Below are 20,770 nucleotides of genomic sequence, written 5' to 3' on the forward strand. Positions count from 1 at the left end.
AGATGGGGAACTGTTGGATTAAGTTGCCCAAGGTCACACAGGATGTTTTCGGCAGAGCCAGGACTCTAACCCACATCTCCTGAGTCCTAGTCTAGTGCTACTAGCTACCTTTCCTCCGCAATAGTCCATAATAAATGGGCTTTAAAGACATCCCATTGTTCCAACTCTTTCTTCTGAGCATCTGAGGACACTTAGTCTCAGAGTGTTGTTTATTAAGGTCCAATGTGAAGGGTCAAAATTGTGACGTCACTTTAGATCTAGGGTGTACTTCTCAAGTACTGTCCAGAGTGCTGACACAAGCAAGGTCATAGCACATTCAGGAGAGCACTATCTTCCCCAAGTCAGTGTTCTGGGTGAACGCTGCACTTACATTATTTTTAGACTTAGCATCAGGGTAGAGAGGAGAAATAATAAAAACATTATGAGGGCGCAGGAAACACAACACCCAAGATATCTCATCCTAGTTTGATTCAGTGTCAAATAAAGCCTATCATTTTATCTAGGTCTCCTCCAGGATTAAAATGAAACACAGATTTCCCCACCTGGTGTTCATTACTATAGTTATCTGATGTAATTGAATCAAAAGTTGATGAAAAGAAGGTCAATTACCATATGTCATTGTTTCAGACTCAAGTGAGATACTGTACCGTAGGTTCAGGGAATAGTGTGATGGTCTTCAGGCATTGCAGAAGTTCCAATACCAAATGTGTTACCTCTCACCAATACTAGAAAGTTCACCCTCTGTCTAATGCCCCATCCCTCCACCACACATGATCACAAAGCTAAAGTATGCCTACTTCTTATACCAAGCTGCTCTAGGATGGAAATGAACAGAATTTGGGGAGAGAATCATTCCTTGTTTCATGGATTCGTGGAGACACGTTCCCTGCTGGTATCATTCCACTGAGGTCATTGGAATTACGACAGCAGGGAATTTGATGCTTATGTTCTAAAGCCAATGATCATCTAGTCCAATGGTTTTCAACCTTTTTTAATTTGTGGACCCCTAAAAATTTTCAAATGGAGGTGCGGACTCCTTTGGAAATCTTAGACATAGTCTGTGGACCCCCAGGAGTCAGAGGACCCCAGGTTGAAAACCACTGATCTAGTCTGATCTTCTGCACAGGCCATAGAATGTTACCCAGTGAGTTCTGCATCCAGCCAAACAATAACTTATGGCTGAACTGTCTGTTAGAAAAACACCTAGTCTTCATTTAAAGACTCCAAGTGATAGAGAATTTAATACACAATGCAAGCACCCCAAATTTTGGGAAATTTTGGGTCTAAATCTTGCAACTCGTGTCCATTCTGAATAACCTCTTACAGATCTTTTGCCTTCTACATGCTCACAACATTGCCTATGGTTAGTATCTTGTGTTCATTTATTAATTCATTTAAATTTATTTATTCCTAGTAACTACTATAAACAAGTTCCTATCTTATTTCTTAGTCTGTGTTGCTTTTTAATCAGATATTCAGCTGAATGCAGTAGCCTACCATGCATTACGAAAATTAATAACACTACCAATTTTAATTTGTATAACACCTTTCATGCTACTATCTCACAATATTTAACATATGTTAATGAATTCATATTATCTCATTTTACCAACAGGGAAACAGAGGCACAGTGGGTTAAGTGACTTGCCCATGGTCACATGGAGGGTTAGTGGCAGAGCTGGGGTAGAGCCCAGATTTCCTGACTGCTAAGCTCAAGGTCTTCTAGCCAAGCTAGGAAACTATTAGGTACTAGTGTCCTCCTGAGAATTTTTCATATCTGCTTATTACCTTCCCTTCTTGTGACGGATGGTCTAAAATAGGGTTGCTTTCACAACATTTGCATATAGAAGGCAGCTGTTATCAAGCTCCGAATAGACCTTATTAATGAAATGAATCCACCTTGGGGTGTTTATGTGGCTTGTGTATAATTTGAAGTTGTATATTTTTAACTCCAGCACACCTTAAAAACCTCTCTGGATAATTCCCCATAAGTCTTCCCATTGATCATATGGAATTTTCCAGCCTAAATCTGCTTTCCATTTACTTTTCACCTTCAAATTGCAGTTCCCCAAGGTCCTTTATAAAGAACTATAAATTGTAGATAGACTTTTTGATTCTTTTTATTCGTGCTTAATATCTTGCTCAGTTAGTGAACCCTCAGGAATTGCTGTGGGGCCCCTTATAACCGGGGTGGTAATAAAGTGGCGGTTTTGCAGAAACCCTATAAAAATGTGTGCAACGGTAAATTGTATTTAGGCTACTACTGGGGAGAGAGGCATGAATGTACAATTATGAGAAGGATGTCCCTGAAGAGAGATTTCAATCCGTTGCCATAGTCTAAATCCTCTATCTTGTGGTGCACAAGGTAATTCAAGCATAGAGCAGAGGATTTTTTTCTAAAGAGATTATATTACCTATCTCCTCTGTTGATGGATTTTATTGCACAGTTTCACTGAGAGTTTTATTATTGCATTACTTAATCTGTTTTTGAGGATCCTGAAACATTTTAAATATAATAATGAGTTCAGCTGTATGCCTTCTGTTTGGTTCCTTTCAATCTGTTACTAAGACAGAGTCTATGACCCGCTTAAACCATCCAATGTATAAAAATAGTCAGTTTGGAACCTCAAGGCAGAGTGTGTTTAAAAAATCCAACTGGTTGGCATGGTTTTGAGAATTATTTCCCTGGAGAGAGACATGAATGTTAGAACAGAGTTGTAGGATTTAATCTAAATAATAGATTCCAGTTCTTTGCCTTCCTTCCAAAATAGGGCAAGGGCAGTCATGACAAAGATAGAGAGATGACTGCAGGATATATCCCTTGATTGACATTCTTGTTCTGCTTCTGAAGTTTCACGTGCTACAGCCAGTTTTAAAATTCAGCCATTCTCATGACTAAGTGTCATTAAGGGGAATGACACCTGTCATACAATTTAAAGATGTGCTTTAAAAAGTACATTCCTGTGTGAAAATCAGAACCTGCCAGCCTTTTACAGGACACTCTTATTTAGCTTAAAATAAATTAGGCCATTGATCATGATCTTCAAGAGTTTTCACCATATGATGTTAGGCCAGATTTTCAAATGGGACTCAACCCAGCCTCTCTAAATCAGAATGCAGATTTAGCATACACGGTTTTCAATGGCCAATTTTTGCACATGCAAAACCTTGGTTTGCCTGCTCATGTGCTTAATTTTATTTGTTTGCTCTCATAAGAGCAGGGTAGTACATCTCTACCCATGTTAATATTTTACTTTTTTGCCTGCTTACTGTGATTGTTAAACAAGTATTAAAAAGGATGGGAAAATGGATCGTTATCACTTAAAATGGATTCCCATATTACTTGGGTCACAAATGATCTAATGATTTAGCAAGACAGCCACCTCCACTAGCAATTCTAGCTCTGTGATGCCAATAACAATAAAAAAAAACCCCAACAGCTTTGCTTTGAAATTTGGCTCATAGTTCAGACAGGGCAAGAAATGTGTCTCCCCATGAACTTTCACTGCACTCAATGAGATAGGAACAGATTTCATTTCTATGGGTTTTTTAATATGACCCTAAAAGATGGATCACTATCCTGATGCATGCCAAGAAGGTTTCAGCTTCTAGCCATGCACAGAGCTTCCAAGGCTCTGTCACATGGCAGGATCAGGCTATTAATGGAACATCTGCCAAAAGCAGAAAAAGTAGGGAAATGAGGCATAGTCAAAGACTCAAACACTGAAACAGTCACACGTATGCCAGACTGCACTGGCACTACAGAAGCATATAAGCGCCCTGGGGTGGAGACTGTAGAACACCAAACACAATGAATTCCTGAATCTATCTGGGGCGTCTGGTCACTATTGTAATGCTGTAATAATACATGACCATAACTTCATTCATATTAATATACAGTGGTCTGTGGGAGTGAGGGATATGTCTATGTGGGAGCAGCACTGTCTACTGTTTAGAGAAGGAGACTTAGAACTAAAAAGTGTGAGATTGTCTCTCTCATCATCATCAAGCCTCTGTAAGCTGGGGAGTGAGGCCAGGGTGGCATAAAAGGGCTCTTAAAGCTTCAAATCTGGTCGGGGAGAATTACCCCACTGCCATAAATTATCTTCTGAGGGCCCTTTTACAAATCCTGGTGAAGGGGATGGAGTGTCAGGGTAGTATGAGCATGCCAGGGAATGGGTCCATACCACATATCAGTGCAGAGATTTGGGGCACTGCTGTTGCCCATAAGCAGTCATTAATAGGCTGCTGTAACTTTAGACAGCCCCCCAGGACTATTCATATTATGCCGGGGCTGCAAAGCTTTAAAGTCACCCCACCCCTTCCAGGATATGAGTTCTGTGTTGGCCCACCTGACAGTTGCAGCACAAAATTTCACCTAAAGTTGCTTGGGTTCTGTTCCCACTTCTGTTACTGTCTTTCTGTGACCTTGGTCAAGTCACTTTATCTCTTTGAGCATCAGTACCCGGTGTCCCCAGTTGTGGGATAATACCCACTTCTATAAAGCAGTTTGGGATCTTTGGCTAAAAGTCCCTATATATAAGTTCAAAGTATTACATGTTTACTTACAGTTTCTGAAAGGTATTTTTAATGAATGCAGTGCTCATGAAAGTTGTCAGATTTATAGCCCTTGTGACAATAGTCCTCCATTTATCCACATGTCAGATACAGCATAGGTAGTAGGACAATCCTACCCTACTCCCCCACCAACATGCCTCAGTTAATCAGATGGAGCCTACTCTAGGGAATAAATAGATGCATTCTTCAGGCTCTTACCATCCTCCACCTCTTTGCTGAGACTGATATCAAAGGTGCCAGTGGTAATGATGATATTTGTTGTGTTCTTCGCACTTGTGCACTCAGAGCTGGATGGAGACCATCAGCTCATTTCACATAATAGGCCCTCGGATGGTGGAAATGTCCTTGGTTTGGACCATTGGAATAGAAGCTGATCAGACTATGCCAGCTGCATTGTAACAAGATTTTTCTTGCACAATGGCAGAGAGTGCACAGCAAAGAAAACATTGTACAGTGCCTGAAGTGGAAATAGCTATTTAGCTATAGGTGAGCATTGTTCTTTTGACCAATCATGTTTTTCAGATGAATGCATTACTACCCTCAACAGCACAAAGTTCTCTCATGCACAGCTTTCTGTAAACTACAGTGCTTAATGATACCAATTCATGTATCTAAGGTGGGTTTTTTTTTTTAATGTGAACCTAATGAAAAACGATACATGCAAATACAGACTTTTAACTGATTGCCTTATTTTGGAGAAAACCTTCATCAAAGGCGCTTGAATGGAACTCTTTACTCTCCGCCTACAAAGCACTACTTGACATGCATAAGGCTATAACATTAAACAAGCTCGCCAAGTTAATTCATTCTTCCTGTCTATTCCCTGCATGTTGAGAGCTCTAAGATCACAGTAAGCTAATCTCTATCAAGCATCTAAATGTGTGGGTAAACTAAAATGGTTTAACTTACTATAAAGATGTTCCCTCTTCTGGGTTTGAAGTGAAACATATCTCTGGAGTTGTTTTTTATTTTATAAGCATGTTGAAAAGAAAATGTAGTTTGTTCCTAGTGTTTCTTTCTGTCTTTCTTTAAATTGCCAAGACACTACTTCCTCCTCTCATTACCTCTGAGTTGCAAAAGCAGCTCTGTTCCCACTGCTAATGTCACAGCCTATGACAAGTCATTGAAGCTTATACACTCAAAGATTCCATAGATGTTACACTCAGCAGTCCCAAGGCAGATGCTCCATTTATTGATTATAGCTATTGTACTTGATTACAATAGAACCTCTTCTCTATGCTGCAAGAATTCTGCACATGTTTTTCATAAGAAATGTAGGAAACCAGGTTAGAGGATGGGGAAACAAACAAAATAGAATGAGAGGGTGAGGGGGAAAAGAGGAAAAATGTTCCATGTCTTGCACTATCAAGAATAATTCAGTTGGCAACCTTATTTAGCCAATGGCTAGCCAGGCAATAGTTTAGCTGTAATGTGAAAAAAATATTTTTTGCAAGGTGACCTTTCCATTTGTATCAATGTCACCAAAAAACAGTGTAGTTTAAACTTTGTTTCCAGTTTCATGCAGTGAAAACCAGTTGAAATGAAAGCAGGAATAGTCAAAAGAAAACACTGTGGTTGAAATATAAGACTAATGAGCAATAAATACCTGGGTTTAAATCTCAGATGAGTCACTAACCCACTGAATGATCTTGGGTAAATCACTTCAGTTCTCTGTCTCTCGTTTAGGCCAGCTGGAAACAGGGTAAAGTCATGATCATCAGCCACTGCAACTGGGTTGTTTTCCTGGGCAAATAAACATACCATGGAGGATACAGTGATTTCAAAATCAAAATGGCACAGGTTTGCCACCAGGCTGGTTTCCCCAGTTTTGAGTTGCTCTGGCTGTTTTGTTTAATCATAGCCCTCAGCAGTGATAAGTTCTACTGTATCTAGAGCGTTTCCTTTTTGTGGCGGACGAGTAGGAGGGTGAAGTTTGGTTCTCATGAAAGTGAGAGCATGAAAGAACTAACTGTAGCCAGACATAGTGCATGCAGGTGCTATACAAGTCTCCCAGTCATAGCTCGGCCAAGGCACCTCAACCCTGACCTGAAACTCCCCTGCTGTTCCAGGTCCAGGCTTGCCAATCATGCTGAACAGCGCCAAATTGTGTAATGTTTTTGGGATGTTGACAAACATCCACTAAGGGACTAAGCCATGATCACAAATCTCATTTGCATTGCAACTTGAGCCAAATTTGTTTTTTTAACCCAGATCTTTAAAACATCAGGAATAGATACTAGGGCAATTTAATTAGGAAAAGGAAAATAAACCTACTAAATGAATGATGAATTGAATCAAATATCTTTGTATCCTAGAAATAGATGTGCTTTAATCTTCTCTTACTCTGACCCTTCGAACTGCTTCTTATTGTCCAAGTCAGTGGTTCTCAACACGCAGGCCACTTGTGGCCCAATCCACACACAGCTGTGGCTCATGTGACATCCTCTGGGCCCTACAGATAGTATATATATTGTGTGGATGCAGCCCACACAATACAGAGAGAGCTGCATATGCAGCCCACAATGGTAAATGGGTTGAGAACCACTGGTCTAAGTCAATATTACATGTGTGTACCCAGTAGCACCTTTCAGTCAGATCTGAAAAACGGGTCTTTTGAAGCAGAAATTTTCCCTTCTGAGTTCTTGCCTCTCCTTTGGGGCCTTTTCATATTAAAAAAAAAGGTACAAACCTGAAAAACAAATGTGTTTGGAAACAATTTTAAGATTTATCAGCATAAACAAATGGTCTCTGGGTGTGTGCAGGGGACACTGTGCTATTTTGTACCATGGAAGTTTTACTCTTATGCCTACTTTTTAATTCTCCTTATAAGTGGCCGACTTTACACCATCTTCATCTTCAACTGCAGTATCTTGGCAAGGTCTCCTGTTTACCTTTTTGAGAGCTCAGACTTCCAAGAAAACTTCAGAAGTTTTTTACCCAAACTCTTGAATTCCAATGAGTATCCATCTAACACCACAAGACACATTGTATAAATGTAATCTACTGGTTGCAATTAGGCCTCTGTCTTCCCTCAGAGAGCTGGGTGTTTATGATATTTCTGGTAAAAGAAAGGAGCAACGGATTTGGTCATCTCTGTAGTTATGGTGACTCACGTTTAGCCGCTTTCCTACCTGACATTAGAGTTGAGCCTGTGGTTTGTAATACTGCAATGATTCACATGTGTGCTGCTTCCCACTCATTAGTGAGAGGTGGTCAGTTTTGTGCTAGAAGCTGTGGACAAAATTTTGTCCTGATTCACACCTGTTATAACCACTGTCGTCGGTGTGACTGTGCAAGATGTAGGGTCAAGCTAGAATTTGTTCCAGTTTGTTTAAAACACTGATTAGAAACTCAGTGGGGCATTTCTCCCCATTCTCTTTAGTTAATTACCCTGAGAGCAGATTAATTACTCTTAGTGTAACTGGTGTATCAAGGCTAAGAACACCAAAAGGTTTGCCATTTTCTATCGAAACAGACTCCAATTGCCATTGCCTAGTAGAGTAAACTGAAATGGAAAACAGTATCCCCAACCAATGTGGAGAATAAAAGTGAGGAAAGTACAGACAGGAGAAGAGAGAGAGTAATTTGTATAAAGTCTTTAGGAGCCAGTAGGTTGAAAAATGGTCACAGAAGGTTCACACTAACTAACTAAAACTGAAAGTGACTCGTGGAAAAGCAGTGACTCATTTCAGAAGGAAGTTGGCCTGGATCTCAATAACCTCATTGTGAGCCTTTACCAATAGATGTGCAACCAATGTCAGTATAGGGTTGACTCATGAGCATTGCTGTTCAAGCTAACGCTATCATTTGTAACTAGCTGGAAATAAGACTCTCTGCATTCTGCTCTGATACTCCCAAACCTGTAGAAGGGAAGTTGTCCCAGAGGTATGTAGGGGCTTTATATTCTGGCTTTGGGGATAATATTTCTTGTTATGGAGAAATCTGTAGTACAAGGTGGAGAACAGATGAAACACTTTGCAAGATAAAATGAGGAGGGAGGGGAGAAATGATTTTCATAATGCTTCTGCTTTTTACATCAGGGAAGATCTTTTCTCTGAGAATTGTGCAGTGCAACTTTACAGAATGGAAACACTCATACAGTGATATTTATGGGTGTGTAGAAAGGGGGGAAAGCTTCGTAAAACAAGAGGTGAGACAAAACCCAGGAGTATGGCATTAAACAATGTAGCCACTGAGAAGACTGCTTGAGTCCATATATGCTAGAAATGGGCTCAGACTGAAACACTGGATCAAACCCACTCATATTGAGAGATTTGATCCAGATCTAGAGCAAAATTCTGTACTACTCTGTGCCCCATTTGTGCCAGTCCACCAGCACAAAGGGGCCATCAAACCAGCAGATCTGTCCAATGGAGGATTCCCTCAACATGGGGGAATGCTACCTCCTACACTACCTCCCCCTCATAAAGCATATGGCAGGGTATAAAGAGTGTGTGGCCAGAGCATTGCTGCACTTTAGAGATCTGAAAGAAAGATGGTCCAGTGGTTAGGACATTAGCCTGGGACTTGGGAGATCCGGATTCAGTACCCTGTTCCACCATAAACTTCTAGCGTGACCTTGCGCCAAGCCATTTAATGTCTCTGGACCTCAGTTCCTTATCTGTAAAATGAGATAATAGCACTTCCCTTCCGCATCTGAAAATAAATAAACTAAAGATTGCAAGGTCCTCAGAGACTGCATTAATGTGGGCTTTATAAGTACCTAAAATAGATAGATAGACCCCCTGTGGTGCAATGGCATTTGGCAGCTATAGGTAGCTGGTAAAATTTTACACCAGGGAACAGACCAGCATAGAAACATCCTCAGGATCATTGAACCACAAATAACTACTTTGCCTCTGACCCACCTCCACTCAGTTGCACCCCACACGTGTGGATTGCAGATGAGACTCTATTGCCATAATTTTGCAGCCAAGCCCCTTCTCTGTAAAATGTCATATGGAACAAAAAATTGTGTTCCAAATAGCATGAGATTTCATGTGTATGCCTGCATGCAAACAGGGGATGGCCCATGGATAAGAACAGGTGGGGGGAACAATACTCAGGCTTGTTGCACTCAGAAGAGCTTAGAGTGGTTGGTTACAAATGTTGTGTTTGAACTCCAAGTGGCTCAATGTTGCAATGTGAGAGCAGAGAGTGTGGTTAGCTGAAAGCGTACAGTGGTTAGAATTGCAGAAAATGTCTAGTATGGGTACTTAAGAGAAACATGTTGAGGTTAAATGCACTTGCTTTTACTTTGTCATTGGCCTGAGATAAGGAGTTGGTGAAACCAGCTCACGCACTTTCTTCTCCCTTGTTTAACGTGTTTTCTATACCTACCAGCAACTGTCTTTCAGTATCTGGGACCATATTAATCAGAGGTGACCTACAAAGGAGGGGGAAAACATGCTTATGTCTTATTCTGCTTCTTTATGATACATAAAGAAGGGCTGAAAGCTTTTTCTTTGGGGGAGGGGGGAATTAAAGGGGTTTTTTCTCTGCTTGTGGTGTGAAAATCAAGTCCCATCTAGCTAGGAAGAACTAATGAAATGGCAGTATCACAAGAGCCATGACAGTGCAATTCTGACCTATTGTGGGTGGAAGGATGATTAGTTAGTGTTTTAAAACTTTGTCTTGGGGTTTTTTTTAAACACCTATTTAATTTCAATGACCAGTTCACTTTTTGGGAAAAGGAAGCATTTATTAAACATTATTTCCCCACTCATCCAATTAAGGTATGAGAGTTTGCAGAGCCTCCTGCTCCAGCAAGTACACTGCAGTCTCCCTTCCACATACAGTATCTAATATTTTTAATAAATATTTAATAAAAGAAATTCCATTCTTGGAAAATGTTCTTAAATACTACCATGTTGCTAACTCTCATGATGTTTTATGTTTTACCTTAAAGCTCCAGCTCCTGCAAACAAATGATTATGTGAGACTCTTAATGTTTTTTTGTTTTTTTTTTAATATATATAACGCTCTTCTCCTGATGATTGCAAAGAGAAACTTGAACACATGACACGAATATATACCCTAAGACTCCAAAACCAGAAGGGAAATAAAACAAACCCCAGATTTATTTATTTTTAATCTCATGATTTTTAAACTAATCTGACTCCTGGGGGTGGGGGGCTGATTCATGATTTTTGGACCTTTAGGATTGGTGATCCTGACACCGAGAGAGAACATCTCCAGGAGTCTTATGCCACAAACAGTAGCAGCATGTTAATGAAATTAAGCATTCTGAACTAAGCACAGATATGCAGTACACCAGTATGCTTTGTGGCACATTGCTAGGGATTTCTATGTCATGCTCTAGTTAACAGCTTACTTCTACAGTAGCACTTCAAGACAGAATCAAGCCATTTGACCTTTTGGGTCCATTCACTGATATGTCTGGTATTGGCAAGTGGGTTGTTTTTTATTTGTAGGTTCTTGTCTAACTCTAGGAATTTAATTATCAAATAAATCAGCTCTTCGTGTTATTTTACTAAAAAGGCTAGATTACCAATATTTTTGAAGCAGTGAATTTGAGGCAATTTTTGGATTAACCAACTAAGGTCCTGACCTTGCAATGAGCTCTGTGTGGGTGAATCCCTGCTCCTGTACAGAGATCACTCCAGGATAAAGGCTTAAGTTAAGAATTGGATGCACACATTATGCATGCAGTGCATTTAGTATACAGTATTATCTTTATATAAGCATCTATATTCCAAGAGATCTGGCAGTTTTGAAGTTGAATAAATCCTTTTTAAAGGCTTGGGGCAAGGGTGGAGTGACGATTTTGATTTGAGGAATCATTTTTAGTAACACATGTAAGGGTTCTGTGTTGTTAAACAAGGAAAGAAAGAATATGTAGAGTGTTCAGGCTTTGAAGAGCTCATCAAATTCCTTTTGCTGCTGTAGTGGTTTTGATGAGGCAGGGGAAGGAATTTCACAAGATCCAAAAGCTTTTGTCTTATTCTTACATCCGAAGAAGTGAGGTTTTTACCCATGAAAGCTTATGCCCAAATAAATCTGTTAGTCTTTAAGGTGCCACCAGACTCCTTGTTGTTCTTATTTCTTGTTAGCCAGCTAAATGGCATTACTTTTCTGGCACCGGATCTATCCTTGATCTAGGTGTCAACATACAGCAAATAATTTTTTCTAACCCTTAAAAAAAAAAAATCTTACCTGAGTTTCAATAAATGCAGCACTGACTTAAAGCAAGCAGCATGTATATGACTAATATAGAATAGTAGATCCTTTAATTTATATCAGCTTCTGGGCCAAACTTGGCAAGATCTTCACCCAACCCTCATGTAGGGTGAAGTTCAGTCCAGTGCAAGGGCCTGGCAAAACTCCTGTGTACTGTCTAAGTTATACTAAAGACTTTTTGCTGGCCCTCTGCACAGGGGTGAATCTCAGCCATAGAAAATAACCTGTATTAGAATTTTCATGTTGATTTTATGACATTTATTCCTAGCGTAAAACAAGCTATTCATAATAAATGTGGACATATTGGAGCTGAGGGTGCTCAACTCCCTGTAAGATCGTCTCTTTGGTTCTTTTTTTTTTTTTTTTTTAAACTGGGATGAGTAACCATTACCAAGATGCTGTTGGCCAGTGAAAATACCATTGACAGGGTCACATGCAGCCTATAAAATTCCTATTGCTTTTACTTCCAGTTGACAGGCATCCTTTAGACTTGAATATTGGTGTGTAACCTTCCCAAAGACCTCCGGAGCTGAAATATTTGACAAGAAAACTGAAGCTCAAAACCAAGGTCTCCCCTGCTCATGAATTTTTCATGTCTTTGTTTGAAAAATGCTAGGCATTAAAACCCTCTTGTTATCTCCGCTGTAAAGCACAGTAATTAACATTCACATTGTTAAAAAAAAAAACCTGTCTTGTTTTTGTTGAAGCTTAATTGCTTTGTTGATTTTTATCTTGTGGATTTGTGTGTTAGTGAATTCTCCCCTCTCTTGCTCCTGTTTCTTCCTCCTTCATGCTGTCTTCTTTCTTATTCTCTCTCTCTCTCCCCCCCCCTTCATAGGACCCAATCCCACCCCCACTGAAGTAAACAAATCGTCTGCCATTAACTTCAGTGGGAGTAGGAGCCCTAAGTCCTCCTCCTTATGAATTGGGTCAATTAGCCATGCTTGCAATTAGTTGGTATTGTTAATGCTTTCGTTTGCATTCAGGTGCTGATTAGCTATTTTGTCATGATACCTGGGAAAACCTTAGCTTGTGTGATTTCCACATCACTTTATTAAAGAGTGCTCTATCTTGTACTGAGCAGCCAAAGTGGAATCACTAATACATAGCAATGACTCCTTTTTACTGTGCTCTTCCATTATGAAGTTTTAATCGAAAACTACATCCTCTGTCGTTAGACAATTCCGATGAGGTTTTCAAGTTTACTTTTAGATTATACAGTTGTGCATCTCTCATATTAGAAAAGGGCTGAATGGACACACACAGGCTTACCCAGAAACATATGTCTAGATCTCAGAGGCCAGCATCCTGACAAAATATTGTTGCACTGGAAATATATCCTGGGGGATAGCTTCTAAAGCTTTTTTTTTTAAGCCCTGCAGTGGAAAAGCGAATTTCCATTGTCCTTAAAGCGAAAGAATCTTTATCTGATGTGAATCTCATAGGACAGGAGAGTTAGATTATTTTGGGAATTGCTTTTCTCAAGAGACACAATCTGAAGTTCCCCACTGTAATACTTTCTAGTTTTGAATCCGTTTCACTCTGTGTCTTTGCTATGAGATCTAAAGAGCTACATGTTCAGTGTGCATAGCATGACCACTCATTAATAAGTATGACTGGCTTGGACTGAAGGCACACAATAGGTCACTTTATATCTCTCTGTCTTTCTACATTAAATAGAGTGAATTATTCTCCTTGTTAAGACTGGGTCCCTTTTAACCCATGTTGTTGCTTTAGAGAGTCAGTTATTGGCAGCTTTTCAATAGATTTTATGAAGATCAAAACTTCTGTTCCTATAGCTTTCTGAATTTGCCATGCTATGATTATCCACACCAACATGCCTCCTGCATATGTGAAGAGATTCACACATTTGGGTCCTAATGGCAATTGGATATAATAATTTCAGTTCTATTATTTCTTTAACATAATTCTTACATAAGATGGTGCCTAGATACTTGTTCATTAGGACAATATAACTATTTATATAGAACAAATATGGTTTTATTTATCAACTTGAAATATGACATCACTCATATATCACGTCACGTCATCATCTTTGCTTTTGCATCCACAGTTACTAAAATTAATAGGGGCCACTCTCTTGATGTTAAAATTCTCTATATAGCTGAGTGGGAATAGAGCATCCAAACTCCGTGGGCAGCTTTGAAATCTTGGCTTTACTGTTTTCAAGAGGACTGCACTAAGGACTTTCTCTTGTTCAGGAAGTCATATGCACCAGGGTCTGATCCCAAGTCAACTGAGTCTTTCTGTTGACTTCAGTGGGCTTTGGATCAGGTCCCTGAGCTGTAAAAGATCAAGGAAACCCATCAGTCATTGACACTGATCTTCCTGTTCCCCTCAAACCCATATTTATAGCAGACTCACTGCACTAAGTCGAGCTGTTGTGATGCTTGAGGAGGGACGTTCTGAAAAGAGCTCTGCATGGAACATTCTGAGCTCTTTTGAAAATCTGGCCCTAATTGTGGTTGGTGAACCCTTCCAGAAATTCTGTCCTGAGTGTCCTCAACTCCCATTCACTTCAACTGGAGTTGAGTTTACTCAGTATCTTGCATATCAAGCATTTGGATAGTAGATGATATTTTTGCAATGGTGCAAAAATGTCTCCATATGCCAACCTATGGCTTGGATATTCTTCATCTGCAATAGTTCCCTCTGCTGCACGGAGAGTACTGGCAACATCATACCTTTCAAAGTGAATTTTATGTGATGTTTCAGAATCTGTGACAATGAAGACTGTCTCCATTGTGTCCCTCTTCTTTGATTTTTCCTATGTTATATATTTGAGTTCTACGCATAGGCTACGTCTAAACTATGAGCTATGGGTGGGATTCCCCGTTTCTGTAGACATACACTGGCTCAATGAGCGCTAGCGTGAGTATAAATAGTAGTGTAGCCGCAGTAACACAGGCAGCTGCAGCACAGCTTAGCCGTGCTAAGTATAAACCTGCATGCACCCTGTTAGTACGCACTTGGTATGGCTAAGCCATGTTGCTGCTGCCTGTCCTACCATGGCTATACTACCATTTATACTCATACTCGCTCTCATAAGGCTTGTGCAAGTATGTGTACGTGAGCTGGGAAATCGCATCCCTAGCTTGTAGTGCAGGCGTAACCTGAGTGTTATTCTAGGCCATCAGTCTACGGCAGTCTATGCGAGGGAGGCTTCAGAGATACAAAACAGAGACACAGAATAGAGCATATACCATTACAGTGACATGAGTGCGTTGGTATCTTATGAGACACTGCAGTCCCCGTCTGATGTAGTTAGGCAATATGAGTAAGGGTACTGTATCATAGAGACATTCATGTTGGCCCCCCAGAGTAAATCAGCTGGCATTGGTGACACCACCTGCTTTATGCACCACAAAAGAAAAGAAAAAGAAAATGTAATTGCTAGTGTTAATGGGGAAATAGAGAGGTAATTCTATTCTGCATGACTTTTTGCTGAAGTAAGCTATTACTATACAAAATGTCAAATTACTGTACACTGCAAAGATAATACAAGGTGTTTAATGGACTATTGGTATGAATGTAGGAGTATAGGAACTTGATAATCACAGTTCAAATGTCTGGCAAACTTATCTACAGTTTTAATCATTATTAATTCACCAACAAACCCCAGAGCAGACATTTTCAATGGCAAGTCCTAAACCTAAACCTCAATGCAGTTAAGAAAGGAAATGAATATGCTGATTACCTTCATGCCAGGCTCTCCAGCAATCCATTGTAGGGGGAAACAATTACAACTTGAAAGAGTTGCAGCTCATTTGCTTTAACCAACAAAACAAAACAAAATCTGTATCAAATTGATAATTATTGCTTAAGAATTTGAAACAAAAATACCAATAGAATTTCAAAAGTTTTAAGTATAGTTTAGCTTTCATAATTGTATATGGAAGAAAAGTCCCAAAGACTGTCTCTCTGCTTCAGCTAGTAGTACAGTGGAACAGAAGATTTATCATAATATTTTAAAATATTTACTATTACATGTGGAGAATGGTTAAAGGCTTTAGCTAGCACAAGGGTCATTAATAGTATTTTACAATTTATTAATCTAAATAGGGCAACTTTAAAATAAATTGAAATAAGAGTATGTGGGACTTTTAGAGCAATCAGGAATCTCAGGGAGTTTAATTATCCCATTAAAGAAAATTCCACTATGGAATTTAAGATTGACAAGGAAAAAAGGAATTTAGCATATTTTGGATGATCAAAGAACAATCCCTGGAACAAAAGCTTCTGAACAGAATTTTTTCAGTTACTGTAGATGGTGAAAAGCATTAAGCCTCTAAAACTTATAATTAATATATGTCAGCTCCCCCAGTTTCATTTTCTTAAATCTTTGAGCAGATGTAGTTCACATTTGTAACTGGCATGATCTTCTCTATCTGAGCTTTCATGATTTTATGAGATGAGACCCCTGAGAGACAATGTTCTATTCCCTTAGGGTGACATGTACCCCCGAAGTGACTCAGAGTGAAAGCTTGTATCTGTTACACTGACTAAACTTTCCCTCTGTGGTGGCACCAGGACTGTCAAATCAGTGGGCGGCATGCTTTGATTGACAGTACTGTTTTGAAGGTCGTTCAGCTGAATGTATTCAAAGTGAGACAGATGCAGCTTTTTTTTTTTCAGTTCTTACTCTGATTAATTGCCTCATTCAATTTCAACTCTATTGCAGTTAAACATTAATTCAGTAGGACTTAATAATGTATTCATTTATGATCTTGCTTGTGCATTAATGACAATGATTTGCTGTTTTTTTAATTATAGGGATCCATGCAATGCGTATTTTACATCCACTTACTGAAAAATGCTATACTCTTGTTCTTTTATGTCAGATAAATTAAATACTCAAAGAAGTGCTGAAGTACTTTGTGAAATATTTCATTCTAAATACTTGCTACAAATATGTATTGCTGCAGATGCTGGTTTTAAAAAAACAATTGGAAAAGATTTGTAAATACCTCGGAATTGCATCTTTTTTATGCTTTGTGTGAGTAATTGTCCTAGTCATCTTTGCAAGAACACAGGACGGAAAAATGTACAACCTACTTAATAAGAAAGTGTCTTTGTTTCATTTTAACACTAATTAGAAGGTTTGCTTTGTTTTGGCTTTCTTCTGTTTAACTTCTTTTCAGTAACTCAAGCATTCTAGGATGAGTGGTTAAATATGGCTTCAGCTTCATCACAGCATGCCTTCTAATCAACAGGCATCTATGATGTACCCCCATCTTCCTGTGCCGCTGAATAGTCTTTTTGAAGTTGGTTCATAAAGGAATTTGCTAAGCTGTAAATGTATTCTCTAAAATGATCTTTGTTCTTTGGTATGCTGATCTTCTTTAGGAAAAAAACAACAGTTACCCAGTAATAAATCTCCACACTTTTTGTATTGCTAAGATTTTCATGGGTCACGTTTCTTCTTCCTTAGAACGCAGAGCAGTATAAAGCCAACTTAAATTTTATAGACCACTACCTGCATTTCTGTGCCTTGATGATAATTTACGTACACATTCACGTGATGGGTGTTTCATTGCTTTGAGCCTACTCTACTGCTACATTTAAACTTGATGGTTATATCAAACTCATGATTTACCTAGGTGTGAACTACCATTATATGGATTCCTTATTCCCAGATGCCAGTCTATCCAATCTATTGTATTTATGCTCAAGTACACAACAGGAGAGCTATATTACCCTTCTCTGCATGGCACTCAGTACGCTGTAAGTACTGGCCTAGTGGTACTGAAGATGTACCTAGAGCTGAAACTACTTTTTTGCCTTGTGTGTTAAGTAGTGTTACTCTGTACTAGGATTCTCTATTGATGGTGCTCCTGCCTGCACATTTATGCCTTTCCGATGGTAGCATTAATACTACGCACAATTCCTGCTAGCATAATTACTTAGTTTAGCTTGAAAGGTCTGATCACCTACAGCTAAAATGACACTTTAATGGGGATTACAGTTTTCCAGCTCAAGTGTTCAGCAGCTTTAATTAAGCAGGAAAAGGCCAGATCGGTAGCAGAGTCAACATCACTCTGTTGGATGTCATTCTATTTCTGTTCTGCACTGTGTATTGGTCACATGCGAGTCATTGTATACAGACTGAATTTTTACCATAAATGACTTTACTTATTCAACTCTTTCATACACCTACTTGTGTCTTTCTGTCTTCTCTTTTTCATGAGCTTCATTATTTGTTTGTACAGTTACTATCTTACCTTTTCGTCTGCTGCTGCTTTGGAAGCTTCTATCACTGAACAGTACACATTATCCATGTCACCTCATTACACTTTTGTTCTTCGTTTCATGTCCCAGATTTGGATTCTGATTTTAAGATGAAGACTAAAGTGGATTTCCTTCTCTCTTTCTCTCCACTCCCCCGGCATCCCCATCTATACCACATCCATTGCATCTTCTCCACTGAACACTGTAAAGCAGAACAAAGTTAATATTGTTGTCTTGTCCCTTAGGCCACAATTCAGGAATTTGCTTAAGTATTTGCATAAATTCCACTGAAGTCAGTGGGTCTTAAGCCTGGACTTAAAATTAAGCACATGCTTAAGGGCTATCCGGAATCTGGGCATTAAGCTTCTCCATTTCTACTATATGTACTTTGATTTAGAAGCCTCCATCAAACTCCAGTTGCAGTTAATAGGAGTCTTTTTTGTTGACTTTACTGGGAGTTGGATCAGAGCATCTGTCAGTATTATCAGCTTTGGTTTTTTTTAATTTCCTAATTTCAGTAATGCCCTAACTTCCCCCCTCCCCTTTCTCTTTTATTTTTATTTATTTATCCACTTTAATTTTAGAATGTTTAATAATGTCTCATGGGTTCTTCAATCTTTGGGCAGTCTGTATAAATTTCTGCAGTTTTTTTTATTTCCTGATCTGGATTGCAGTGGGGCATAAACCAGACCAATCTAGAAATTCTAATTAGCACTGTACATCTTCAAAGCATTGTACAAACATTAGCTAATCATATATTAATCATGCTGAATTTTATAGTGATTTATGTATTCTCTCTCATGTAGAGTATATTACAACCTTTCACGTTACTGGGCATATCTCTTTGAAAGACGAATCCAAGTTCTTTGGTATGCTGATGATCTTTAGAAAAAAACAAACAGTTACCCAGTAATAAATTGTCCTTCTCTCCTCATCTTACCCTTTTGGTACTGTTGTTTCTCACATTCTTCAATAAGGTAGTTCCTAAGGCAACTTATCCAAAGCCAATGATGATTAGCCTGATGGGCTCATTTTGCATATTGATACTGATTTCTGCTATTATGGGCATTTTGGAGTTGCTAAGGACCATAGGTTTCATTTATGCTTGCAGGGGGGAAAAACATGCCATATTGCCCCAGAATCAATCATTCTTCTTTTCTGTTGGGCCTATTTAATTCATTTGAATCCATCTTTCCTCTCTATCCTTTTCCAAACAAAATAATAAGAAACTGGTAAGGTGTCAATCACAGGCTGTGCAATGAAAGTATAGTGCCTCTATGTTAAGATTATCTGTATAAATGTAATCCTGTTGTAAGTGCACTGTATTCAAGCATGATCTAACCTCAGAGTCTAATACCACACTAGGTTTATTTTTATTTGGGGGGACAATGAGCAATAGAAAAGAGAGGAATTAGCTAAAGAGCCTCCGCCCATTAAGTGCTGGTGAAAATTTGGACCCTGATCCTGCACTAAAGGGACAGATACCTCCAACTATGTGGACCTTATTGCAGGATGGGAGCCTTAGTAATACCAAAACTTCTGATGGATATCTCTATTGGATAATGTGTAAAATCTCATTCCTGTGATAATTAATAAATCCAGGCACATGGGGAAGGCTCAGAACATGTATTAGCTGCACTAGCACCCAGCTCAGCCTGAGATTGCTGAGGATTCTAAGAACAAATATTTCACACTGGGCATGCTCACAGGATTAGTGGAGTTATTAGTCTATTCTAATATTGCATGCTCTAATTTGCTTAAAAACGTCCATGCTGGTAACTTGTTACCTCTCCATACAGTTTTAATTGATTAAGGAAGCTTTCTAAAATCTGAGCAAAAAAGATTGAGGTGTGCTCTTGTCACAATGTTTAAAACTTTTGTAGCAGAACACCTGGCATATTGAGGAGAGACTGTTTCCCTTACAAATAAAAAAAAGGTAATTCTGTGTTTTAAAAGAAACAAATACAAAAATCAACTTCAGACAGACAGCCAGTTTAAACTGCATTAAGATGTCTTCCACTTACAATACACATTTTATTCATTTGCTACGTTTTAGAAGGTGCACTAAAAACTTTTGCACCTAATTGAAGAAACCTCTTTAAGGTTCACAGTAACGACAAGAATGTATGCATGCACTGATGGGTTGCAAATATACATACATTTTAAAATAAAATATGAGTTCCACATTGACTTTACCTGCCAGGTACTGTGTTTCATGGCATTCTGTGCACCTAAATCAATACAGGGAGCGCAGAAAAATGCTTCATTGTAGGAGTTTGTCATATCCTCTTTCACTAGGGAAGATGCAGATCACTTTCACTAGGGAAGATGCAGATCACTGACCTTGGCAGATAAGTTTTTAAAAAGCAACTGATTTTCCATTATTTTGTTCTAATATGTAATTATTAGTAATGTTCAAATGTAACCATATCTCATTATTTATTTGGAATCTTCAATTTAAAAAAGGGGATGTGTGGAGGCTTAATAAAAGCTTTTCAGCTAATAATAAAGTTGCAGAAGTAGAAGGAGAAAACTCACCTCAAACAAAATCTTTTGAAAAAGCAAAATATAAATATTAATAATGTTTTGCACTTCTATAGGATTTTTCAGCTAAGGTTCACAAAAGTTAATTCCCACAACATGCCTGCGGGAGAGAACTGTGTGTGTGTGTGTGTGTGTGTGTGTGTGTGTGTGTGTGTGTATTACAACACCCATTTAACATTTAGGAAAACTGAGCCAGGAA

The 20,770-nt window shown here is 38.9% G+C and overlaps 1 protein-coding gene across 9 annotated transcripts in view; it reads left to right on the forward strand.

Annotated features, from left to right (window-relative positions):
* FBRSL1 (fibrosin like 1) overlaps positions 1–20,770 on the forward strand; it is a 714,791-nt gene that overhangs the window by 466,377 nt on the left and 227,644 nt on the right. The gene's annotated exons all lie outside the window — the stretch shown is intronic.

The sequence above is a fragment of the Terrapene carolina genome, unplaced genomic scaffold, assembly GCF_002925995.2.
Source record: "Terrapene carolina triunguis isolate 2854851 unplaced genomic scaffold, T_m_triunguis-2.0 Scaffold234, whole genome shotgun sequence".
NCBI classification, from domain to species: domain Eukaryota; kingdom Metazoa; phylum Chordata; order Testudines; family Emydidae; genus Terrapene; species Terrapene triunguis.